Below are 27,112 nucleotides of genomic sequence, written 5' to 3'. Positions count from 1 at the left end.
CCTCTTTGCTGTCCACTACACCTCCAATTTTGGTATCATCTGCAAACTTACTAACTGTACCTCTTATGCTCGCATCCGAATCATTTATGTAAATGAGAAAAAGTAGAGGACCCAGCACCGATCCTTGTGGCACTCCACTGGTCACAGGCCTCCAGTCTGAAAAACAATCCTCCACCTTACTGATTAAAAATCTGTCTGTCTCAGCCTTGAGTATACTCAATGGCACAAACTCAACAGCACTCTGCAGTAACACAGTTCAAAGATTCACAACCCTTAGACAGAAGGAATTCCTCCTCATTTCTGTCTTAAACATGTGTCTCCCTAATTTAATGGAAAGGAGTGCTAAATAATTCATATTGATAGGGAAAATGCAGAGAGACAATGTAAACTAAAGGGCACAATTCTAAAAGAGGTACAAGAGTGGAGGGACCTGGTGTACATGTCACTGAAGGTAGTAGGACAGGCTGAGACTGCAGATAATAAAGCATATGGCAGCCTGGGCTTTATCGGGAGGGGCATTAAATACAAAAGCGGGGTAATTAACTTGTATAAATCACTGTTCCAGCCTCAACTGGATCATTGCCTCCAATCCTAGGAAACACACCTTAGAAGGATGTGAAGTCATGAGCGAGGGTGCCGAAAAGAGTCATGAGAGTGGTAACAGGAAGGAGGAACTTCAGTTATGTAGATTGGAGAAGTTGGGATTGTTCTTCTTGCAGAAGAGAAGTTTGAGGAGATTGATCGAGGTCTTCAAAATCTGAGCAATGTGGATGGAGAAAAGTGGGAGAAACTGCTCCTATTGGTGGAAGGATCAAAGAGTATAGATTTAAGGTGATTAGCAGAAGAAGCAATAGTGTCATAAGGAACAGTTTTTTGTAGTCGGTGGTTAACATCTGGAATGCACTGCCTGAGTACAGGCATGTTCAGTCAAGATGTGAGAGAGAATTGGATTATTATCTGAACAGGAAGAATGTGCGGGGTTATGAAGAGAATGCAGTGGAATGACACTGTGTGAATTGTCCCTTCAGAAAGCCAGTACTAGCATGAAGGACTAAATGGCCTCCTTTGTTGCTGTAATCATGTTTACGTCTGTAATGCAAAATTCTGACGAGTGCCACTATTGTATTTTTGTCCATTTTATTACCTCCCATGAAATAAATTCTTCAAAACTGGTCATCCTCAGTGAGTCATGGGTATAAATTTTAGGACTGTTATTGATTCTTCACATTGTCAGTGTCCAATGGGCTAAACATATCTGTTAAACCTCTCCTTGTTGGCAGGAATTTTTCTTAGCAATACAAAGTGGACAGTCAGCAGATTAGGGGATCTGCAGCAGTCTTTGTATTGATAATGGTTTTAAAAGGGATAATTTTTGTATATTAAAAGGTTCACCTTGCTAACAAAACAGATATCATAAAGGATGTCCATAACTCTATTGCAATATAATAAATTACTTTTCGGAGAATCCTAATCGCAGGAATAAGAACAATTGAAATTTGAAGATAAGCTGCTGGTTAATAGAAACAGTTTACCAGAAAACTTAAATAGGACAGTGACCCATTGACTTACACAATGAATCAACACCAATTGTCTATCTCGAGTGTGAGAGCAGATCTATGGTGGAAGAGGACTAAGGCAACTTTACCTTTTATATCAGTAAGTGATGAAACAGTCTTGTTTAAAAAGAATAATGTTCATTTAAATAGTTTTCTCTCCAGGATAATCTTCTGGCATGATGCTCTCACCACATCCTGCTTTAGACTATAAAGATATATGGTATAATGCTGCAACATTGTACCGCAAATTCAAGGATAAGACATTCCTCTGCCTTTACAGGAAATGCTGACTCAGTGGTAGATATGTTTAACTTTAAAAATCCCAGATAGGACACATTTTCTATCGGCTGTCATTTCAAATAATCATGGAGTGCTTGAATTGGAACTAGTTAACTCAGTAACATTCTGCACTGGAATGTGTTTGTACAGGGAAAAAAAAAGCAATTAATAGATAGAATGTTTTATTGTATAGAGTAGTTGAATAACAGCATCCTTTTCCATGAAAGATTAATACAGTTGAAGCAAAGAAAAATACGGGTCTGTGAGAAGTCAAAAGATTGGAGGGAAAGTGGACAGCAAAGAAAGTTACCTCAGAGTGCAATGGGATATTTGAGTATTGAGTATAGGAGCTGTGACGTCATGTTGCAGCTGTACAGGACATTGGTTAGGCCACTATTGGAACACTGTGTGCAATTCTGGTTTCCCTCCTGTAGGAAGGATGTAGTGAAGCTTGAACGCATTCAGAAAAGACTTACAAGGATGTTGCCAGAGTTGGAGGGTTTGAGCCGTAGGGAGAGGTTGATTAGGCTGGGGCTGTTTCCCTGTAGTGTCAGAGGATGAGGGGTGACCTTATAGAAGTTTATAAAATCATGAGGGTAATGGATCGGGTAAATAGACAAGGTCTTTTCACTGGAGTGTGGGAGTCCAGGCTTAGGGTGAGAGGTGAAAGATTTAAAAGAGACCTAAGGGGCAACGTTTTCATGCAAAGGGTGGTGCATGAATGGAATGAGTTGCCAGAGGAAGTGGTGGAAGCTGACTGGATGACTTTATGAATAGGAAGGGTTTAGAGGGATATGGGCCAAGAGATGGCAAATAGGACTAGATTAATTTAAGATATCTGGTTGACATGGATGAGTTGGACTGAAGGGTCTGTTCTCATGTTGTACATCTCTATAACAGGGTAATAATAAAATGTTTTGTTTGTTCACACTAGAAGCCTATACAGAGGGAGCAGGCATCTGGCCTCTTTACTGTGCCATTAACATCTTTCGTTGTGAAGTAGAGGTATATCAACATTGCTAAAAAAAAAGGCACGACATCAAAGGTTATTGAGTTACACTCATCAGGACTGGAAATCAAGAAAACCAAATTTAGAAAGGAATGAGTAATTTATACAGCATGAAAGATGGCAATGGTTGGTTGGATATAGTTGGCATGGAGATGCAGTCCGAGCTGTTAGCTCTCTTATTTATTTATACATATGTCCATATATTTCACCCTTTTCTTTCATGGAGGAATGGAAATATGGAAGACGGTCAATCACTGCTGTATCCCAATGGCAATGCCCTGAACAATCTGTCAGTTTACCTGGTTTGAATTAAATCTGCCCTTTTATCAGTTCTTGCTTTATCTCCTCGTCTGCCATAGTCAAACGAATCATCACCCTCTTCTCATGCTGTATAAATGTTTCCTTCCTTTCTAAAGATGGTTTTTTGCAATTCAGTCTTGATGAGTACAGGACAGACAGCCTGGACTTCATGATTAGAGTGGTGCTGGAAAAGCACAGCAGGTCAGGCAGCAACCGAGGAGTAGGAAAATCGACGTTTCGGGCAAAAGTCTTCATCAGGAATCACCCTGGACTTCATGTCTCTTTTTGACAATGTTATAGTTCTGTACAACAAAATACACTATTCCTTAACATGGAAAATACCAGGACTAACAGATTATATTTATTGACTAACATCAATTTCCATGAGAAGAACTTAAATAAGTAAACATGGGGACATGTAGTCAGAGGTAAATCCGAGAAGGGTTTGTAATATTCTTTCTGGGTTGAAGGAGTGCAGCTTGAAAAATCAGACTCCTATTCCTCATGAGTAATGCTGTGTGCGGTCTCCCACTATAATCAACTCATTTCTCACGCAGACCAGAAGTGTGTCAGAAAGCTGTATATCAAAGACCATATAGTCTTGCAATGTTTTGCGGCAGGAAGATCCTGATGGATGGCACGCTTCCAGCATGTTGCCAGGAAATTAATAAATTATCACACCAGATAGTGCTGAGTTTTCATTCCTTTGTTAGTGTTGATATGCATTGGTGCTTTGCAGTTCCCTCTCATCGTTTTTATGCCATGCTTGGATTTAAAGTGCCGTGTAGACACCTTGACTGTGCAGTGGCACTAACCATTTTCACCATATCTACTTAACATCATTTAATTTGTTCTCTGCATTTGTTTCCCCACAGGTACAACAAAGAAGTCCATAAACTGCATTCAAACAAGATTTCAAGTGCATCAGAAGGGCCAGCTTTCAATCAAGAGAGGTGGTGTTGATAATCCAGTTACCTCTCTGTGAGTATAGTTTGAAATAATTATAGTTATTCCATGGTGTCTTTGCTCACACCCTCTATTTGAAGTGCTGCTTTATCAACATAGTATTGACATCTCAGCACTAAATTATATGGTATTGGTTCATCAGCAATCTTGATGTAAACCAATGGTTCTCAATCTTTTTAGTAACACAGACAGTAAATCTGGTGATTAATTTTCACACGTTTTCTGCATTGCAATTTTGGTTGGGAAAAATATTGTTTAAGATGAAACAATGTTTGTTTTATCTTAATTTTCATTACCTTCGTCCAAAATTACACAGTATTCTGTTTGAAAACACTGTTATGAGCATCTAGGGTTACTGTTAACACTGTATGTGATTTTATGTTTACTATTTAGATACGTGTTAAAATGACTTGCATGAGTGTAGACCATTTCCTAATCCAAAGCAGTACATAACTGGTTAACGTCTGAAATGTCGTTATTGTTGCATCAGCAAATGCAGCAGCTAATTTCTACAAAGCAAGTTGCCTGAATCAACAAAAAGGATGAGTGACTAGACAATCTGCTTCTTGGTGGTGTTGGCTGTTGGAAACAATGTTTGTCAGCACATTGTGAACGCACACGCTCAGCTTTTCTTGCAATAAGTTTATAGAAGGTACGGGATGAATGGCTGCCAAAGAATTTAGTCTGAGGGTGATGATTCAATGGGGTTAGCAGCAGCAGATGAGCTAAAGTGCAGTAAAAAGGTCTTATTACTGAGACAAAATCAGGCTGCCTTTGTGATAGATTAATGGGCAGCAGGAAGCTGTGGAACTAATACGGCTCGGTGGCACAGTGGTTAGCACTGCTGCCTCACAGTGCCAGGGACCTGGGTTCAATTCCAGCCTTGGGTGACTGTCTGTGTGGAGTTCTCACATTCTCCCCATGTCCGTGTGGGTTTCCTCCGAGTGCTCAAGTTTCTTCCCACAGTCCAAAGATGTGCAGGTTAGGTGAATTGGCCATGCTAAATTGCCCGTAGAGTTAGGTACATTAGTTAGGGGGAATGGGTCTGGGTGGAAGGATCGGTGTGGACTGGTTGGGCCAAAAAGGCCTGTTTTCACACTGTAGGGAATCGAATCGAATCAAATCGAATCTAATCTAATCTAATCTAATTTCATCCAGTATATTCGCTGCCCATGAGTGCAAGAAAATTTCATTGAGGGAAGCTTAAAAAGGGACAATGACTGTTAAACCATCAGCAGAGCCCAGTGGTATAGGGTAGTGAAAAGGATTGGTTAGAGATTTGGACCCTTGTAAGTAAACTGGGCAAGATGGCAAGAATATAGAATGATATGTCCACTTTGATATTGTTTTCAAGTTCTGGGAAAAGAATTGTGGTCACCTCTTGCTGGTTCAGAGGCGAGAATGTCACCTCTGAGTAAACATTGATATAGGAGAAAGTGAGGACTTCAGATCCTGGAGATCAGAGTCAAAAAGTGCAGTGCTGAAAAAGCACAGCCGGTCAGGCAGCATCCGAGGAGCAGGAGAGTCGATGTTTTGAGTATAAGCTTTTCATCAAGGAATGTGTAAATACTGATATGTTTGCTGAGTCCCTGATGAAGAAATACATTAACTAGGAGCAGGAGTAGGCAATTCAGTCCCTCCAGCCTGCTCTGCCATTTGATACAATCATGACTGATCTCATCCAGCCCTCAACACCACTTTCCTACTCACTCTCTATACCCCTTCAGCCCATTACTAATTAAAAATCTACCTCATTAAATTTACTCAAAGTCCAGCATCTACTGTACTCTAGAGTAGTGAATTCTACAGATTCACTACCCTTTCAGAGACGTAATGTGTCCTCGTCTCCATTTTAAATCTGCCACATCTTATTGCTAAAACTCTAGATTGCCCCATGAGGAAAAATCCTTTCTACATTTACTTTCAGTCTCCTTCAGCACCTTATACCTCAATTCGATATCCTCTCATTCTTCTAAACTCTAGAGAATGCAGGTCTAAATTGCTTAATCTCTCTTCGTAAGACAAACACCTCATCTCTGAAATCAATCTAGTGAACTCCTCCAAAATAACTTCAAAGTAATCATATCCCTCCTCAAGTAAAGGAAATAAAGTTGTATATAATACTCCATGTGCAGTCTCACCAATGCCTTGCACAATGGCAGCAACACATCTGAACATTTATGCTCTATTTCTTTAGCAGTAAACGCTAAAATTCTATTTGCCTTCCTTCTTACCTGAATATTGGTTTTCTGCAATTCATGCACAAGGAAATATCACTCTTCTCACTACGCAAAGATGTAAGTAAAAAAAAATCCAATATTAGAATGATCGTTTATAAAATTTGGCCATAGCTGGTTTTCTCTGATGTGGTTCAATTTAGGTCTTTTTGGTAATTTTGTGGATAAAATCTCATGTCCTGCAGTAAAGTGCACAGTGGAAACATCCATCATTTTCTGTTGTTGGCATCTTATGTGGAAAGATTTTTGTCTTGCGCTACTTTGAGCTACACAAGTTGACATCTTAAACTCTTAGTGCATTGCTAACATAGTATCATTGAAATTAAACTTTATAAAAAGACCATCTCCAGCCTTAACAAGGAACATTACTTATCTAAAAATAAATCTTTAAAAGAGCTTCATGTAATGATCCTTTAAGTAAAATTACTGGAGTTCATGGTTTTTGCATTTATAGTCTGTCAATGTTCTGAGTTGGCATCAGTGATCTAATGGAGTTGATGGAGTCACGCTGTCAGATGTGAATGATGGATTAAGCGTGGGTGGTTTCATTTGCCCCAGAGTATTCTTTACAATAGTGAGTCAACATTGTCTGGAGCCTGAAACATTTCTCAGGTAAAGTAAAATATGGATCCGGGAGCCAAGCAGAGCCTGGAGCACATCAGGGAAGCTTTGGAGGATCTGTCAAGATAAGCTGAGGTGGCCTTTTGAGTAGACAAGAAGCCAGAAGGCTGGGAGTCTTGAACATTAATTCAGGAGTTGCAAGTATGTGGTAAGGAGCGTGCAGTGCAGCACAGTGTGTCTTTTTGAAGAAGCCTGAAGCTATGTTTTAGGAATTTAAAGAAGGTAAGAGTAACCAGCTGGAGTTTAAATAAATTATCATGAAGGATATTGTATTTCATATGAAATTCTTGGGTAAGGGACTATTTGGAATCGTATGAAACTAGGTTTGTATTTCCAATCTTGTGTTTGAAGCCTTTATTTATTATATTAGGCCTATCAAGAGTGATATAAATATCCTAAGATTTTTCTGATGGTGCTCTAACTAGTGGTGAAAGCAAAATTTAAAGAAACCTCGTTCTGCCTTATGAAACGAAACTTAAATGAAGAACCTCGTATGGTTTACTAATGCTTAGCTCTAGATCAGCAACTAATTCTATGTTTAGTCTTAATACATGACCTGGAGTATAGTACATAGTTAAACGGTTCAGGGTGCTGTCACTGCAACGTTGAATATTTCTGTGTTTAATTGAGTGTGTTACTGTTGATGCACATTGTGGTTAATTGATTTAGTTTGCGTGTGATCCCAGGGAAAACTGTAGAAAGAGCTGGAGCACAGAGAAGAATATTTAAAGCACTGTAAATAAAATTTGTTGCATATATAAAAGCTTGCATTATCTCTATATAGATCTGAAATGTAAAATAAGCAGCAGTAACCAATTATCGATGTAAAGTTGACAAAATGTCTTCAATTCAATTATACTCTCTGTTACTTCCAACCCTTATCCAATTCTTGCCATTGCTGCTAGAGATCTGTCATGTTTCCAACTGTCAGAGAGAATTGTGTTGCTTTTGTTTTTATCTTTAGTCTTTATCTTTAAAATTGAATCTTTAATAGGATTGAAATCAGACAATTGGCTATCACATTGAAAGTGTGTTTAAGGTCACATGACATTTGTAAAAAGAAGCATAAACGGAAGGACAAAACAACCAGCATTTATTCTCTCCTTCCATGCCAGTACCTCCGATACTACGACCTTTTCTTCCCTCGGCTGAGGATTCCTCCCCCTCCCATTATTGTTGCCACTCTCACTCCTTTGCCCTTCCTCACTGGGCTATAATTGGCTTTCCCTCATTATCATCCTTTGTCTCACCGGTCTGTGCATTCATGAGGTCATCCTGTATAGGTCATCCTCCCCCATTTTTGCCTGCTCGGTGGGATGTCACTGCAAGATGCATCTTCTCCTCTCCTTACCTCTCACCAATCCACAATGATAGTTTCCTCGACAACATCTACTCCTTGATCACTCCCTCCCCGCTCTGTGGTGCCTTTCAGTGCAAGTAAGGGAAATGCAGCATCTTCCCTTCTCACTTCCCAAGGTTACAAACATTCTGAGATAATCCAGCAATTTTCTTCTTTCAACTTGGTATACTGTGCGTACATACTGTATACATATACCAGAGAGACCAAATGCAAACAGCTGACAACTTATCAGAACATCTCCTTTCACTCCGCAAGCATGATTTTGAGTTGTTTGAAGCTTATGGGTGACCTTATAGAGGTTTATAAGATCATGAGAGGCATGGATAGGATAAATAGACAAAGTCTCTTCTCTGGGCTAGGGGAGTCCAGAACTAGAGGACATAGGTTTAGGGTGAGAGAGGAAAGATTGAGAAGAGATCTAAGGGGCAACATTTTCATGCAGAGGGTGGTGCGTGTATGGAATGAGCTGCCAGAGGAGGTGGTGGAGGATGGTACAATTGCAACATTTAAGAGGCATTTGGATGTGTATATGAATAGGAAGGGTTTGGAGGGATATTGGCTGGGTGCTAGTAGGTGGGACTAGATTGGGTTGGGATATCTGGTCGACATGGACGAATTGGACCGAAGGGTCTGCTTCCATGCTGTACGACTCTATGACTGCAGCAGTACAAGAAGGCATGGTGGCTCAGTGGTTAGCACTGCTGCCTCACAGCAGTAGGGACTCCGGTTCAATTCCACCCTTGGGCAACTGTCAGTGTGGAGTTTGCACATTCTCCCCGTGTCTGCATGGATTTCCTCCGGGTTTTTAGATTACTTTACAGTGTGGAAACAGGCCCTTCGGCCCAACAAGTCCACACCGACCCGCCGAAGCGCAAACCACCCATACCCCTACATTTACCCCTTACCTTACACTACGGACAATTTAGAATGGCCAATTCACCTGACCTGCACATCTTTGGACTGTGGGAGGAAACCGGAGCACCCGGAGGAAACCCACGCAGACACGGGGAGAATGTGCAAACTCCACACAGTCAGTCGCCTGAGTCGGGAATTGAACCCGGGTCTCTGGCGCTGTGAGGCAGCAGTGCTAACCACTGTGCCACCGTGCCGCCGGGTGCTCCCTTTTCCTCCCACACCTCAAAGATATGGAAGTAAGGTGGATTGTCCGTGCTAAATTACCCATAGCGTCCAGGGATGTGCAGGCTCGGTGGATTAGCCATGGGAAATGCAGGGTTACAGGGATAGGGTAGGGGGTTTAGGTCAGGATGGGATGGTCTTCGTAGGGTCAGTGTGGACGTGATGGGCTGAATAGCCTGTTTCCACACTGTAAGGATTCTAAGGCAGCTCATCAACAACTTCTCCAATTACAGATGGGAAATAAATGCTGACCCAGCCAGTGACATCTGTTTACTGTGTATGAATAAGAAGGTGCTAATCCAGCAGAATCAAAAAATCAATGGTGGGATGAGTACCTTCTTTAAGTAAGCTCAATAGTCATACTTGAATGGCAGACAGTCTTTAGCATACTAGTCAATTGACTAACAGCATCTGTTTTGACAGAAGATATAGCGTAATTTGAAGACTCATCAGACTTCTTAGATTATTCATGGTAGAATATATGCAATCTACTGTAAGAGGGTTCTTGTTGATGCAGTGCTATCTGTAAATGTTCAGAGAGTATTCTCCATTGAGGCAGGTTCTTGTGTCATTTTCTCGTGAAACTTCCTTGGAGCTCCTGGTTTAACCAGGGCCTGAAGCTGGAAGTGTGTCAAAACTGCAGGGCTAGGAAGGGTGCAAAGATTTTCAAATGATGTCTAATCTTTCCATGAGCTAAGTTGGTCACATTTATGGTAAAGCATTTTAAGTGACAAGTAAAAGGTGAAAGTGCAAAATAGAGTCAATGAGTTGCATTCACTTTTCCTGTTCTATGGCTGGGAATGGGTGGTTCCACTGGGTAAAGTTTGGCATCACAGGTAATTTTGGATACAGTGACATAAAATACATGGGATGAGGTGACAATCAGTGCCAATGTATGGTCCAGTACTCAGAGGATATAAACAGTGATTAGAAATCGATGCTAAGGAAGCAGTCAGGGATCTAATGGAACAATTTGTTTGTTTTTAAAAAAAAACGGATGGTGAATCTTGCACTGTTTGCATCTAATTTATAAATATTCCTCTATTTGGGCAGAGTAAAAAAAAAAATCTGCCTTTATAATTACGAAGGTGCTGATATGCCGTTAGCAGATAGGTATTTGGTAAAATTGGGAACGAGAACATGATTGATCAGTGAACTGTCTCTTGGATGACTATCTCTGATAGATTGTTTGCTTGAAGGAGCTGTGAGCAATCTAAATGTCAGCACTAATGTGGAGTTGCCAGCTCTGAGATGTATCGAAAGGGATTTTTCTCTCATCGCTCAAGATAACCCTGTCTCTGATGCCAACATAAGCGCTGTGATTGGCAATAACAATTACTGCTTTTCATAGCTCAGTATCCACTTGGATAGGTACAAGTGGGTGTGTGCAAACATGCACCGGTATGCTGTTTAATGGATTTGTTTCAGTGATTACGTGCTGGCATGTCAATCAGGTGGTTAACACAGCTCCTGGAACCCCCTGTCCCAACCAGCCATTTCTGAAGACATTCCGCAATGTTAAAGGTCATTTAGTCTTCAGTCAAACATTGAAAGACCCTGAAGTTCCTCTTTCAGTGACTTGTAGATTTATAATTAATGATGAATAATAAAGTTAGAGTTAACTGGTGCAGGTTTGGAGAATGCAGTTCCATGAGCTGGCTGTTAATCCTGTAAAAGAACATAACCATCCCTTTATTAAAATGCTAAGTGTCACCCTGAAGTCACTAATGGTTTCTTGAAAGAAGTATATTATAATGTATTATACAATGGGTTGTCAGGGCCACTTGGCTCCTGACTGCTAACCTCAATCCAAACACAGGCAAAAAAATCTGATGTCCAGACATGATTGACTGCCCTTAGCATCATGGCAGCATTTGACAGGTATGGCATTAAGGAGCCTGAACAACACTGGAGTCAATGGGGAATCGTGCTGGGAACTCTCCGCTGATCGGTGTCAAAGGTGTGCGAAGGAAGATGGCTATGGTCGGTGGATGTCAATCATCTCAGTTCCAGGACATCTTTGCAGGAGTTCCCCAGGTTAGTGTACTTGGCCCAACAATCTTCGACTGCTTCATCAATGGACTTCCTTCTGTCAGAAGAGGGTTGTTTGTTTCTGATTGTAAATGGTACTGAACACTGCACAATGCCTTGGATACAGGATCAGTCCATACCTTCATGTAGCAAGGTCAGGCTAAAGTTGATAACTAGCAAGTAACATTCATAACATGGAAAGTGCCGGGCAACTGATGTTTCGAACAAGAGCACGCCTCACCATCTCTACTTGATGTTTAATGGAAACATTGTTGTTGAATCCCCAATCATCAACTTTCTGGAGTTTTAGTTCACCAGAACGGAATTGGACCAGCCATGTAAATATTGTGGCTAAAAAACAAGAAGAGGCTGGAAATTCTATTGTGAAAAAGCCAATTCCAGTCTTCTTAGTCTGTATTCACAATCTACAAGGCACACGTTGGGAGTGTGATGGTATACTCTTTATTTGTGTGAATCATTGTGGCTCCGACAGCACTCGAGCATCAACACTATCCAGGACAAAGCAGCCAGTTTAAACAAAACATCATCGAACACCTCCAACAATCATTCATTCCTCTATCGATCATGGTAGCAGCAATATAAACTGTAGCAACTCATAAGCCTCTATCAAAAGAACATTACAAACCTGTGACCTTTACCATCTAGAAAAACAAAAGCATTAGATCTATGGGAGAACCACCACTTGCATGTTCTGTTCCAAATCAGATAGCAAATTGACATGGAACTAAATTGTCATTTCTTCTTTGTCCCCGGTCAAAATCCTGGAATTCCCTCCCAGTCAACATGAAGTGTATCTACCACATGGACTACAGTACAACAAGGTGACTCCCAGTACATTCCCAAGGATGGGTAACAAATGCTTGCCTTGTAGCGATGCCTACCTTCAATGCACACTAGCACAGTGGTAACAGTTTAGTTTGGTTCAATTATTTTATGCTCATTTGTGGTAAGAGACTGTAGACCAAAGAGAACAGAGAATGAAATATTTTAGGGAAACCTTTAACCAAAATGTGGTAATTTCTTGCCTGAAATTCAGAATTACCAAGAATTAAATTTCTGGGATCCTTCCTGTATGGACTCCATTCCAGTCTCTCCCTTTCTCCATCTCAATTATATCCATTCTGATGATGCCACATTCTGCAAGGGGGCCTCTGAAAGGTCCACCTTTTCCCTCAACTAAGGATTCTCCATTACTGACAGGGTGGGTTGACAGTGCTTCTCTTCCTTCCCACGACAATGATAGAGACTTCTGGTCCTCACTTTCCAACCCACCAGCCCACACATTCAAGGGATCAGAAGTCGCTACCTCCACCAACTTCAGTGGGATGCTACTAACAGACACAAATTCCCCTTTCCTTCCTGGTCAGCATTCTGCATGGACTGTTTATTCATGGGCCCCTGACCCACTCCTCCTCTACCTCCTACACTTCCCCACGTTCTCATGGCACCTTCCCATGCAATTGCCTATTCACGTCCGCCTTCCTCACTGTCCAAGACAAACCTTCCAGGTGAAGCAACAATTTAACTGCACTTCACTCAGTCTAGGCTACAGGCAGTCCTCAGGTTGTGAGTGGGTTGCAATCTTGATTTTGTTTGCAAATTGGAACACAATGTAAATAGAATAGAATAGCAATTTATTGCCACTTGTATTGATGAAAATATGGTGAATTGTGAATAGGTCACCACAATTTGGCACCATTTTAATTACAGAAATTACAAGAAGAAATAATTGAGATGAAGTTAGGACAAAGGTCATCTTTTGTTCCCTCCTTTTGCTCCTGGGTTAATGGAGTGAGTGGCTATGGGATGCCGCTGCCAAAGATGTCCTCTGAGGCTGCCGAAGCAAGGACTTCTGGACCGGACCTACCATGCCAACACTGAAGCCAACACCAAAGGCACTGCATTGCTGCCATAGCAAGGAGGCATCACCACCATAGCAAGGAAGGACAGAGCAGACCAGCCAGGTTGCCAAAGCCACAAGGAACAAACTGTAACCACGATCACTGAAACCACCACCAGGAGTACCGGACTAGACCCACCGACAATAAAGCCTTCGTTAGAGCCATGGGCCAGTATGGCCACGAGGAACAGACATCCAGATCCATCATGCTCCCTTCCGAGGCTGCAGAAAAGGAGAACTTGGACACAAAAGACATATGAAGAGACAAGACAAAAAGAGAAAGAATAAGGGAGAATGCAACCGGCCTGGTGAGCATATGGGCCGGATTGCCTGTTCCTAACCTTAATGTTACATTCCATCTTGAAATGACTTCAGAATAATAAGCTACATTTGACATGGCTATCCTGTTCATATTTCCTGTGTGCCCGATCTGGGTGCAATTAACTGATTGGTTTGCAATTGTGTTTATATTCTTTCTTCAATTCTCTTGCTGGCTTTGTCAATTTTACCAGCAGGGGAAGCCAGGAGAACGTTTTAAACATCTCCTGAAATTGCCATGAGATTTTCCAATGGTACTGCTACTTCCTTCAGATGGGTGAACCTTGCATTCTTGCACAACACAGAAACAAGGAGAATTCTTTGTGAGCTTCTCAAGCTCCCCCCATTCAAACAATGAGTTGACCTTCGGCTTATAATTGATCTTGCAATAGATATTAACAAAATAATTAATAACTGAGCAACACATTTGCTGTCTGGATGTTGTTTTCCCTGACGAGAATATTTTATTCTTAATTAAATTGTTGTATTGTTGGAAATCATAATGTTTCTACTGGAATCGTGTTATGATATCTTTACATAAAAGATAAAGCTTTTGAAGTAATTGCTTTGGTTTGAAAAGCTCAACTTCCCAAACACATTTCTCACCTCTCCTTCAGCCCGGGGGGAAATAGAAATCCAGAAAACTCCCTGCCTTTACCCCTTTTTCTTTAAGGTGAACACTCAAGTGTTCCTGTCACTAGTAGAATATCCAATTATGATTAGCCTGTGCTGGGTTGCATTCCTGTTTCAAATTAACATCCAAGTTTGGCTCACTCGCAATCCTTCAGCAAAATGTGAACTAGACCAAACTGAAGGTTATTATTTACCATTAGTCAGAATTCTGCGGAAAGTCATATTCAATGACCTTGGAACACCAGCTTGTCATTGCAGTGACATCTTACTGGAAGCTTGTGGAAGTAATTGATGCAATGGGGTCACCACAATGATGAAATGAAGTACTCCGTGAGGTCACTCCCTTTACAGAAAAGCTGCACTCCCTGTATTGTTGGCTTTGTGTGTAATCAAAAGATTTTTGAATAGACCAGTTTGAAAATCAATGCCAGTTGATGATGGCATACTATTCCACAAATCAAAAGATCACAACATTGCAATATTATATCCCTTAAGTTGTAAGAATGTAAACCACATAAGCCAGAGATGACCTACTCAATGAGATATGTATCACAGCTAGGACAGAGCGGTCACCACCCTGTTGTGTATAACCAATCTCATTTTATATCTGATTCAGTTCATGATGGGAATTCTGATTACAACAAAATAGCATTTCATTAATTGCCAAATTTTATTGAATGAGCTTCCAAATCATAGATATCTATTGTTTGTTACACTTACACAGTAAGTTGGATTAACATTATCAGTCGTGCATACCTTGGAATTCAAGCAGTGAGGTATAGAATTTATCACATGTTTGTATTAATTTTCATTTACTTCGAATTGCACTCTCTGACAGACTGGGCTGTATTTTATCCGTCAAAAAGTGACAGTTCTGATGCATGCCTTTTCCAAATCTCCGAGCCCAAAAATTCAAAAGGAAAAATAATTAACAAGTAATACAAGAGCTGCATTATTTTGCCAGGGTTCAGCGATAACAGATTGGACTTCCTTTAATTGAAGTGTAAGATTATTACTTCTGAAATGCTAAGACACTCTTTTAAAACAATGTGTACCTTCCTAGTGTAAATCCATTTGACTTGGAGCCCTTCACAACTTCTAATGTGATATGGAGAGTATTTGGATCGAGTTTTAATGGTTCTAGGGATAATCATTGACTTGGATAATCTCATATTTTGCATGATTTGATGGATCTTGTGCAGTTGGGGCCAGAGAGAATGTTGTCTGTAGTTGCAGATTAGATTTCAATTATATGGGTAGATAAATAAATGTAATTTTTCTCTGTGATTTTTGAGATTGGGGATTATTTGAGATTTTTAATTCAATTTTGCACTTTCGGAGGAGCCGTGCCTACTGGAAATTTACATTGGAAAATTAGCTGCATAACTCTTTGATTTTTCAGATTAAAAAATTGTTTCCAGGATATACCTGAATGTCCAACACATGCTGTGGATATGCAAGACTCCCCAGGGGAGAGTGGAGTCGGTAAATTGATAGATTGACTCTAGATTTCCCTCAGGATATTAATTGAGAGAGATGGACTCTGTGATAGTATTGATGCTGTATAATATGGAGAAGGAATAGGCTGGAATCTCTTCTGTTGTGTTGTGTTCAAATGATTAACTGTTGAATTTGAAGAATGTTTTCTTTGTTTTTGCTGTAAGTATTTAAGGCTTTTCGTTCAAACAGAACCTTTCATATTGCGTTTGTGTTGGAACAAAGTCTGTGATAGTTTAACCCATAGGGATCGTAGGTACGGAGAACAGTCAAAGGGCAAAGAGTGCAAGGATATAATTGAGGTTGAAGGATATCTTAGCAAGATTATAACTTTTGAGCCAGTGCCAGGGCTATCGTGGGATGATGAAGTGTTGAACAGCATAGTTAGTTTAAACAATTGTTTCAGAAGGCAATGTAAGGGAGAGGAATTGAAAGTTGGGACTGACTCATGTCCTCCCTTCCTTTTGTCATTATTTTAACAAGAAAGCGGGTGAACGCCAACAAGAGAAAGTTAATATTTCACTTCACGTAGATGACATTTTAAATCAGCAAAGATAGAAATTTGAAAGGTAGCAATTCATAATTTCTAAAAAAAATTTCTGTTTGACTTTTCTGAAATGTAATTGATGTGATAGGTTGCTTTTGAAAATTCCAAACTTTGCACTGCCATCTGTGAAGCTTATTGCTGGCTTTTAGTGAAAATATACAGCAATTGCATGGGTTATAAAACAACTCCTTTTTCAATCACTATGTTTCAGATGATGCTCCAAGAGATAATAATAGGCCAAATCTTCCGCTTTCCAATTATCAGAGGATCCACATAAGGCTGTTTATTTGTCAGGATCATGTGAAAGTCCCGATGTGTGAACTTCCAAAGGATAATTCCCCTATTCTCCGGGAATATGTCTCCAACCCTGAATTAGCAATGGAGGCATATTGAGTAGTTATCTAAGAAACACAGTGGCTCAGTGGTTAGCAATGCTGCCTCACAGTGCCAGGAACCTCGGGTGACTGTCTCTGCACATTCTCCCCGTGTCTGCGTGGGTTTCTTTTTGATACTCTGGTTTCCTCCCACAGTCCAAAGATAGTGTTGTGCAATGAGGCAGACTCGATAAGGGAGCTTAAGGTGAGGGAATCCTTAGGAAACAGTGATCATAATAATTTTGAATTTACTCTGCAATTTGGAAGGGGGAAGATAGAATCAGAGGTAACAGGGAATAAAGGCAACATCAGAGGGAAGAACTGGGAAGAATTGACTGGGCGAGAAGCCTTGCAGGAAAGGCAGTGGAAGAGCAATGGCAGGAGGCTCTGGGAGTAATTCAAAAGATACAGCAGAGATTCATCCTGAAGAAAAATAAGCACAGGAAGAATGAGGAAACAATACCTGACTAGGGAAGGCATAAAAGCAAAAGAGAAAGCATATAATATGGCGAAGGGCAGTGGGAAATCATAGGATTGGGAAGCTTATAAAGACCAACGGAAGGCAACAAAAATAAGGAGGGAGAAGATTAAATATGAGGGTAAACTAGTCACTAATATATTGGAAGATGGTAAGAGTTTCTTAAGATATATAAAAGGCAAAAGAGAGGCAAAAGTGGACATTGGGCCATTGGGAAATGATGCCGGAGAGATAGTAGTGGGGAACAAGGAAATGGCTGAATAATTAGTCTTCATGGTGAAAGACATGAGTAGTTTCCCAGAAATTCAAGAGAGTGAGGGGGCAGAGCTGAGTATGGTGGCCATCACCAAGGAGAAGGTGCTAGAAATACTGAATGGCCTGAAGGTGGAAAAGTCACCTGGACCAGGTGGATTACACCCCAGAATTCTAAGGGAGATATCTGAAGAGACAGCATAGGCGTTAGTGGTGATCTATCAGGAATTGCTAGAATCAGGGAGGGTTCCAGAGGACTGGAAAATCACTAACATGACACCCCTGTTTAAATAAGGAGTAAGGCAAAAGAGAGAAAATTACAGAGATAAATGCGAGATGCTACATTTTTGGAAAGCAAATCTTAGCAGGACCTATTCACTTAATGGTAGGTTTCGAGGAAGTATTGCTGGTCAGAGAGACCTTAGGGTCTGGGCTCATGGCTCCTTGAGAGTGGAGTCACAGGTAGATAGGATAGTGAAGGAGGCGTTTGGTATGCTTTCCTTTATTGGTCAGAGTATTGAGTACAGGAGTTGGGAAGTCATGTTGCGGCCGTACAGGACATTGGTTAGGCCACTTTTGGAGTATTGTGTGCAATTCTGGTCTCCTTCCTATCGGAAAGATGTTGTCAAACTTGAAAGGGTTCAGAAAAGATTTGCGGGGATGTTGCCAGGGTTGGAGGATTTGAGTTATGGGGGGGGACGTTGAAAAGGCTGGGGCTGTTTTCCCTGAAGCATTGGAGGATGAGGGTTGACCTTATTGAGGTTTATGAAAAAATGAGGGGTATGGATAGGATGAGTGAACAGGGTCTTTTCCCTGGGGTGAGGGAGTCCAGAACTAGAGGACATAGGCTTAGGGTGAGAGGGGAAAGATATAAAAGAGACCTAAGGGGCAACTTTTTCACACAGTGGGTGGTATGTATATGGAATGAACTGCCAGAGGAAGTGGTGGAAGCTGATACAATTACAACTTTTAAAAAGCATCTGGACTGGTATATGAATAGGAAGGGTTTGGAGGGATATGGGCTGAGTACTGACAGATGGGACAAATTGGGTTGGGATATCTGGTCGGCATGGCCAATTTGGACCGAAGGGTCTGTTTCCATGCTGCACATCTCTATGACTCTATGTGCAGGTTAGGGCGAATTGACCATGGTAATTGCCCATAGTGTTAGGTGCACTAGGCAGAGGGAAGTAGGTCTGGGTGGGCTACTATTGGAGGTTGGTTCTGGACTTGTTGGGCCAAATGGTCGGTTTCCACACTCTAAATAATCTAATGTAATCCAAAGTGCGAAATTAAAACTCCTGGGTAGTTACACAGAATCCTTTTTATAAATGTATATTTCAGACAAATCCTAAGGTTTGCCCATAGTTGGTACAGGGTGATTGGCTATGGCAGGTAGCCTGGGTTGAAAGCAGAAGCATTGGATGGCATGAGAAGACAATGAGGCTTAGAAACTGGCACTGCCTCGAGGATATGTTGGTGAGGTTTAGTGACCATTACAAAAATGTTGGTGTAATTACATGGGCAATTGAACCCCTTAACCCACAAATCATTGGTTAGCTCCTCTCCATCAACTCACTACCCTCCCAAACTGAACCCTGACCACCCATGAGATCCTTGAGGAGAAAGTGAGGTCTGCAGATGCTGGAGATCAGAGCTGAAAATGTGTTGCTGGAAAAGCGCAGCAGGTCAGGCAGCATCCAGGGAACAGGAGAATCGACGTTTCGGGCATAAGCTCTTCTTCAGGAAGAAGGGCTTAGGAGATCCATCTCACCGCCCGCATTGACAACGCCCCTCCCTGAGTACTGACCTACCCCGCCTTCCCCAGACACTCTATGCAGTTACCTACCATACACATTTACTCACCTCACTCAATTACCCATTCATCCACTCATTCACCAACATTCACACTGGACCTTTGAACCTACCACATGGCAGATAGTGTTATATACAGTAAAGAGAGATGTGTTTTGTTCTGATCCTCTTTGCCGCCCACTGCATGGATTTCTGTGCTGAGTGAATTCTTTAGGACACTGCATCAGAAGTGCATGCTTTCCTGTTAGATCAGCAATGGGCACGTTGGTTCTGGCTGTGGTTGGAAGATTTGGGCCAATGTACGAAGGTGATGGCTCTCATTAACTATTAAGGTAATTAAACATAAAGAAAAAATGTATTCAAGATTTGGAGGTGCCGGTGTTGGACTGGGGTGTACAAAGTTAAAATTCACACACAACACCAGGTTATAGTCCAACAGGTTTATTTGGAAGCAGTAGCTTTCGGAGCGCTGCTCCTTCATCAGGTGGTTGTGGAGTATAAGATTGTAGGACACAGAATTTATAGCAAAATTTAACAGTGTGATGTAACTGAAATTATATATTGAAAAAGACCTGGATTGTTTGTTAAGTCTCTTATCTTTTAGAACAGGCATGTTGGTTTCAATTCTTTCATATGTAAATCCCAGAACTTTCTTAAAGTTACATTCTCAAGTGAAGTTTAAAGAATAGGTGCCATGTTGGCCCAGATGATGCATTGAAGGTGTGAGGTGCCTGGTGTGAGGCTGTCTCTGCCCCAATGGTCAGACTGATTCTAATCTAAAAAACAGATTTACAGAGTCTTACATGGATTCATGCAGTTTTGAGTAAAATAAAATGTGTGTGTGGGCGGGGCTATGAGTGTCTGTGACAGAGTATGTGTGTGTGTGTGTGAGTGTAAAGGGGTATAGGTCTGTATGCGGGTGCGTGTGTGTGTGTGTGTTTAGTGCAGTGGGGTCACCTGTAGTGTGACATGAACCCAAGGACTTGGTTGAGGCTATCCCCATGGGTACCGAACTTGGCTATCAGAGAAAATGTAGCATGTCTTCACCAGTCCTACTGTAGAGTTAACTAGTCCAATGGTAGAGTTACACTGGAACTATTGGAGGAAATCTTAACCTGAATGAAGAAGGGTGACTTTGGATCATGTGGGATGTTAGTGTAAAAAAAATCTAAATCCTGAACTCTAACTTGACCACTTGTGGTTTAACAGAGGCAGGATGGGGAGATGGGCCACAGCAATTCTGGTCTCCCTCCTATCAGAAGGGTGTTGTGAAACTTGAAAGGATTTAGACACGATTTACAAGGATGTTGCCAGGTTTTGAGGGTTTGAGCTACAGGGAGAGGCTGAATAGGCTGGGGCTGTTTTCCCTGGAGTGTCGGAGGCTGAGGGGTGACCTTATAGAGGTTTATAAAATCATGAGGGACATGGATGGGGTAAATAAACAAGGTCTTTTCCCTGCGGTAGGGAAGTCCAGAAGCAGAGGACATAGGTTTAGGGTGAGATGGGAAAACTTTAAAAGGGACATAAAGGGCAACTTTTTCACACAGAGAGTGGTACATGTATGGAATGATATGCCAGAGGAAGTGGTGTAGGCTGGGACAATTACAACATTTAAAAGGCATCTGACTGGGTATATGAATAGGAACCGTTTAGATGGATATGGGCCAAGTGCTGGCAAATGGAGGACTAGAGTAGGTTAGGATATCTGGTCAGCATGGACAAGTTGGATTGAAGGGTCTGTTTCCATGCTGTACATCTCTATGACTGTGTGACTTCTATCCACTCCCTGCAGGTGAGTTGGCATTTTAAATATTACGAAGAGGCTGTGTGCCTCATTTTCATTCATCATTATGCCTGGATGGTAGGATTTTCTGAGCTTTGGGAAATCTGGCAGTTACAAGGAGGTATGCAAATGTCAGATGTAGAAGGTAAACGCGAAGTCCCTGTGTTCAAACACCTTCCCTCAACTCTTCCCGTCTCCTCCTAACTACTCTACCATGAACAGCCTCTGACCTGGCCTCCTTTCTCTGTGCCTTTTGGAAAACTGTTGGAATATATTGCATCAAAAATAAAGGATTAATTGCCAATGATATGAAATAAGTGGGAAACATCACACATGATCTTACATGAAATTGATTTCATTTGATTTCACTGGCTGGACAATTGCAGGCTTCCCATCAATCAAGGCTAATTGGAAAGTTGTCCCTTGTAATTTTATCTTACTGTCTGGAACATTAAAGATTAAATCTCATGAAGCGTGTCAAGGATCTATAGCTAAGATGATCTCATTCATCTAAAGTACCCAACCTCCCAGTGGAGTCGTTTATAAAAAAGGGTTTAGCAATGAGAAGGTGCAATATATACATTTAGTGACCAGCATCAAGGCTGGCTTCTTCCAAGTTTACAGAAACTTGTGCAGCTGTGGACTTGAAACATCCATCAACACAGACAGATAGAAATCCAAGAATTTATTTTAAATAATGCTGTAGCTTTGGCGTAATAAATATCAGTCCGATTTAGGATGTGTATGGATATTGCTAATGATGTGTTACTGGTTCTCTTTCTTGCACAGATCTCCATATTTACTCAATCTCTAGAAATGATCCAAAAGTCCTAACATAAAAATTGCTCAACAATCCTTCTAATGTCCTTTATGAATGCTGTAAAACAGCAGTTAAAAACCAAGCACCCCAGCAGAGAGTAGGCAAACACAATAGACATCTTAATGGAGTGGTTTGAACTTGAGCTCATGCCAAAAATTTTTAAATTTCACCTTTTGTAAAAACTTGAAGCAAAAGATAGTGCGATATTTGTTCAATAACACTATGATTTTAGATTCTCATCCTGGGTCATGTCAAACAGGACAGACTCTTTGACAGTTTTCAAAGGCTGAGTCCACCTCCGAACCCGATTCTTGCCAAATGTTGATCTCTGAGAAAATCAGACAAGTAGGATTCAGGTATTGCAACCTGTACTGCATGTGCGAAGAGAACATGGAAACAGGCTCTTCAGCCCAACAAGTCTACACCACCCCTCCAAAGAGTATCCCACCCAAACCTATTATCCTACATTTACTCCTGACTGATGCACCTAACCTACACAACCCTGAACAACATGGGCAATTTAACACGACCAATTCACCTAAGCTACACATCTTTGGATTGTAGGAAGAAACTGGAGCACCCAGAAGAAACCCACGCAGCGAATATGTAAACTCCACACAGACAGTTGCCCGAAGCTGGTATCGAACCCGGGTCCCTGGCGCTGTGAGGTAGCAGTGCTAACCACTGAGTCACCATGCTGCCCAATATTAAAGTTGTCTGCTTAGAAGGCCCACCCTAGTCTTCTTGGAGAGAACCATAACTATCAACATTTTGCTATGGCCACTAAACCTCACCCCTCATATCCTCCACCCAGTGCCAGTGTACATGCCTCACCCTCTTCTCAGGCCGCCCAATGCTTCTGCTATAGCAACCATACCTCCGATGTACCTGCAATAGCCAATCACCTTGTATCAACTATGGGCAGACCTCAGGATATCTTTGAAATGTACATTAAGGAAAATAAGCTTTCCACAATTTAGTACCCTTGTCCCTTAAAGATTGTTCATATTGGAAAATATCACTATCATTCAAAAATGTAAATGTCCTCAAATGATCCATCAGACTTGCAAAGCCAACATATTTTTCTCACCACATCAAAGACTTTTAATCAAGTTGTCCATCAAAATGGGAATACAGACCCCTGGGGGCTCTTCTAGCACAGTGGCTAATGTCCTTATCTCTAAGGTCCAGGTTCAAGTCCCACCTGCTTTGTATGTGTCTACTGACATCTCTGAGCAGGTTGATCAAAAATAGCTGCGGTCCCTTGCAGAGAAAAAGTTTAACTGCTTTTGAAACTCAGCCAAACATTCACAACAAATCTAGAGAAATCAAAATAATATAATATAGTGAAACTAAAGAAACTTTTAAAACCTACAGATAGCATTTCACTTATATTGTAAAATAAAAGCCATCTTTTAGTTGTTAGAATGCTGTTGGTACTTTGGTATTTTTTCCTTTTAACATAAAGGCATTATTTTTGGGAAAAAAACCTAAGGATCTCCAGGTTATGTGAATAACATTCCAAACCATCACAGAGGTTTTCCTATATGTCGATAGTTTTGAATGCATTATGGCAATTTTGACAATTAACAAATTACTTTCTTGTATCTCCACACGTAACTGAGTATGTAACTGTTCCTAGCTTCACAAAACTATAACAGTCAGATTACCTGCCCTGTACTGAATCAATCAAGTTAAAATACATGTCACTGAATAATTACATTTGAAGTTGTTAAAACATTGTAACTCTGGATAATCCTGACTCCTCAACAGGTTTCCTGAATAGTTGTGGACTATCCATTGAGGTAGGCTTACAATTTTTAGGGCTAATGATAACCACACAATCAAATGAAAATAGCAGGGAGAAGAGGATGAAAAGTAGATTTTTCAATGAAAATCCTCAAGATTGCAGCGTTCCTGAACCCTTTCCCATCTCTATTGGAAGATGAAGCTTTAATGCAATTATTTTCAATTCAAAGAAAACAAATGGACATAATATTTCTATTGCACAAAAGCTGATTTTTGTTTTCTCTTACCAGCATCAATCAGGAGATTTTCTTTTCAGATGTAATGCAACTGACTCCAGTGCACAATAAATCAGTGACTTGTTCTGGATGTCAGGGCTCAAGCACTTATTTATGGGAATAACTTTGTCATGAGATTTGTATCAGCAGTGATTCAGGTGGTAGCATTTACTCTGGAAGATTGTGGATTGAAATTTCACCTCAGACACTTGAACATAAAAGTCTAGCCTGGCAGCCTGTCACAATACTGAGGGTGTGCTGCCTATTTTTCAATGAGTCACTATATCAAGGTCCTTTCCAGGCCACTATTTATCCCTCAGTCACATATCTAAAACAATTTGCTGTGTTTATCTGTCCTGATTCCCATATTACATCAATGACTGCGCCCTAACATTGACTAAAAAAACATCCTGAGGTTAGGAAATTTGCTGTATAAATTTGATTCTATTTTCTCTTTTTGTTTTCAGCTGCTTTTGTAGTAGTAATTCCTGAAGATTTGTTCTTGTTGTCCAATGTGTAATACAAGCTTTTATGGCTCCTCTAGATTAAATCTCTTTTAGGAGTGTTTCAATGAAGCTGTTCTTTCTATATGCTTTATTCAGTAAAAGTAATATACCATTTCTTTTGAATTCTTCTGAAAGTGGCCTTTTAGTGGAACAATGCTTTTTTTAAAAAAAAGTGCACATTCTATTTCATGTTTCCTAAACAGTGTAAAAAAATCAATGAAAACGTTTTTTGTAATAATCAGTCATTAAATCTATATTGTTTGGGAACATGTGACTATTAATCTGATGTGTCATGGCTGAATATACATACTCTGTTATTGCCGGTGAGCAGAAGGTTTTATGTGCAGGAGATATCTACTTTCTTACCCTCGGAATATGTATTCCAATTTTGTAATAATTCAGGGGAAGGTTCTTGAGAGACTCTGACCCAATTTAAAGACATCTCACACACTTATACTTAGTTCCAAACACACAAGTTTTAAAGTTGAATATTACAATGAATTGTTATACTTCTAGTTATCTCCATCAATGATATACAATCTCTTACCTGCCCTGTAGCAGGCCTGTTGTTTCTTGGATGTTTTCAGTTGAATTGAGTGTCCTGTAAAGTGAAGGATTCTCAGTAGGCCTTGGGGTTGCTTATAGTCTATATTCCAGGAGGTTTGTTAATCGGGTGAACTTTAACTGGAACAGGTAATGAGGTCTGGCTACCTGATATCTCCTAGCCTTTTTAAGTCTGATTGCCAAATCAATTGAACTGGTAGTTCCACTAAAGCCATCAAACAAATTGCAAACATGTTTCAATGATTTTTAAAAGCAGACATAAAAAGGTTGCCTGACCATGTTAATTTCTGACAAGTTCAAAATCCTCCTCAAGTAAGGGGATGATGATCATGTTGATTCCAATATCCTGTGGGTTAACATCATGGGTTAACATCACAACGGTGTTCTATGTGTCTCTTTTTCACATACTGACCCATTCAGTCTACTTATACCCTTTTATACTAATGATCACCAACAATCTGTCCTGGTGCACCCATGTTGATGGTCAAGAAAGCACAACGATGCCTCTACTTTATCAGGAGATGAAGTAAATTTGGCATTTCTGTAAAGACTCTTACCAAATTTTATAGATACACCACAGAAAGCATTGCATCTGGACGCATCATGGCTTGGTACGGCAACTGCTCTGTCCAGGACTGTAAGAAACTACAGAGAATTGTGAACACAGCCCAGTCCATCACACAAGCTAACCTTTCATCCATTGACTCCATCTACACTCCTCAAAGCTAACATAATCAAAGACCCCTCCCACCCCATTTGTAATCTCTTCCAACATTTTTCATTGGGCAGAAGATACAAAAGCTTAATTACACATACCATCTGGGTCGAGAACAGCATTCTCTCCACTGTTATTATACTTCTGAGTGGGCCTCTCAAATTTTAAATTTAAGATTGGTCTTGTTCTCTGTGCACCTTCTCTGCAGCTGTAACATTGTACTCCTCACTCTGTTCTATTACCCACATGCACTTTGTATGGTATGACCTGCCTGTACTGTCTGCAGAAGTAAAAATTCCAATTGGCTTAAATGTTAACTTAATCTGCACTTTGTCTAATCCTTCATTTTATCGCTTTACCAACCTGTCTAGCGGCAATAAGTAATCTATCCTTAATGACTTAATGTCTTTGAGTAAATCAAACCAACTCAACCACTCACATAATGTCTAAGCTGACTGTCCACTGTGAATTCTGCGTGGTGATAATCGATATCAATAATTGCATGCAAGGCAAAATTAAAGCTTATTATCCAAACAAAAAAAAACTTCTATAATGCCCATTTGACTGGAAAACATTGTCAGTTTGAAGTCTCCCTATTGCAGGAGCAGAATTATGTCTTGCAGACTGCAGCATATAAGTTCTAATTGCCGATTCTGTAATGCAGACCACAAACCAGAAAAATGCAAGGCTGCTGTCACTTATTTGTAATTTAGAGAAGACTTCCCTCGGATAGGAACTGATCGAATTTCCAAAATAACAATTGCATGTATAACCTTTCAAATGTTCAGAGCTATGTAAAACAACTCACTTGCTTTACATAGAATTAAAATAATCATTGTTCTTTTTTTATAGCTTATGAGCTCCAGAACATCTGCAGAGTGAGATGCTGGAACTTAGCAATACATGTTATAACTGTCAAGGTTCAACATGCTTTCCAGTGAATATAAGTCTTGCAAAACTGGGACAATCATTGTGAACGACATACGTGTCAGTTAACTACTCTAGAGTGTTGTGTCCAGTTCAAGTTACCCTGTTATAGGAATGATATTATTAAGCTGGAGAGGGTTCAGAATAGATTTACCAAGACGTTGCTGAGAATGGAGGATTGAGTTATAAAGATAGGCTGGAACTCTTTTCACTGGAGTGTAGGAGGTTGAGGGGTGACCTTGTACAGGTTTATAAAACCATGAGGGCTATAGATAAGGTAAATAGCAGCTGTCTTTTCCCTAAGGTGGGGGATTTCAAGACAAGGGGCATATTTTCAAGGTGAGAGGAGAAAAGTTTTTAAAAAGACATGAGGTGTGATATTTTTATACAGAGAGTGGTTAGTGTGTGGAATGAACTTCCAGAGGAAGTGGTAAATGTGGGT

At 40.6% G+C, this 27,112-nt stretch overlaps 1 protein-coding gene and 1 long non-coding RNA gene across 7 annotated transcripts in view; one reads left to right on the top strand and one right to left on the bottom strand.

The window, feature by feature from the left end:
* cald1a (caldesmon 1a) overlaps positions 1 to 27,112 on the top strand; it is a 208,700-nt gene that overhangs the window by 52,019 nt on the left and 129,569 nt on the right. For all 6 annotated transcript variants that reach the window (XR_006315061.1, XR_006315060.1, XM_043713556.1 and 3 more), the window contains exon 2: positions 4,020 to 4,125. The gene's annotated coding sequence lies outside the window, so the exon portion shown is untranslated. The remainder of the gene's footprint in view (positions 1 to 4,019; positions 4,126 to 27,112) is intronic.
* Positions 1 to 27,112, bottom strand: part of LOC122561628 — an 82,267-nt gene that overhangs the window by 18,346 nt on the left and 36,809 nt on the right. The window lies entirely within an intron of this gene.

This window comes from Chiloscyllium plagiosum, chromosome 23 (genome assembly GCF_004010195.1).
Source record: "Chiloscyllium plagiosum isolate BGI_BamShark_2017 chromosome 23, ASM401019v2, whole genome shotgun sequence".
NCBI classification, from domain to species: Eukaryota; Metazoa; Chordata; class Chondrichthyes; order Orectolobiformes; family Hemiscylliidae; genus Chiloscyllium; species Chiloscyllium plagiosum.
This window is presented reverse-complemented; position numbering and strand designations above follow the sequence as displayed.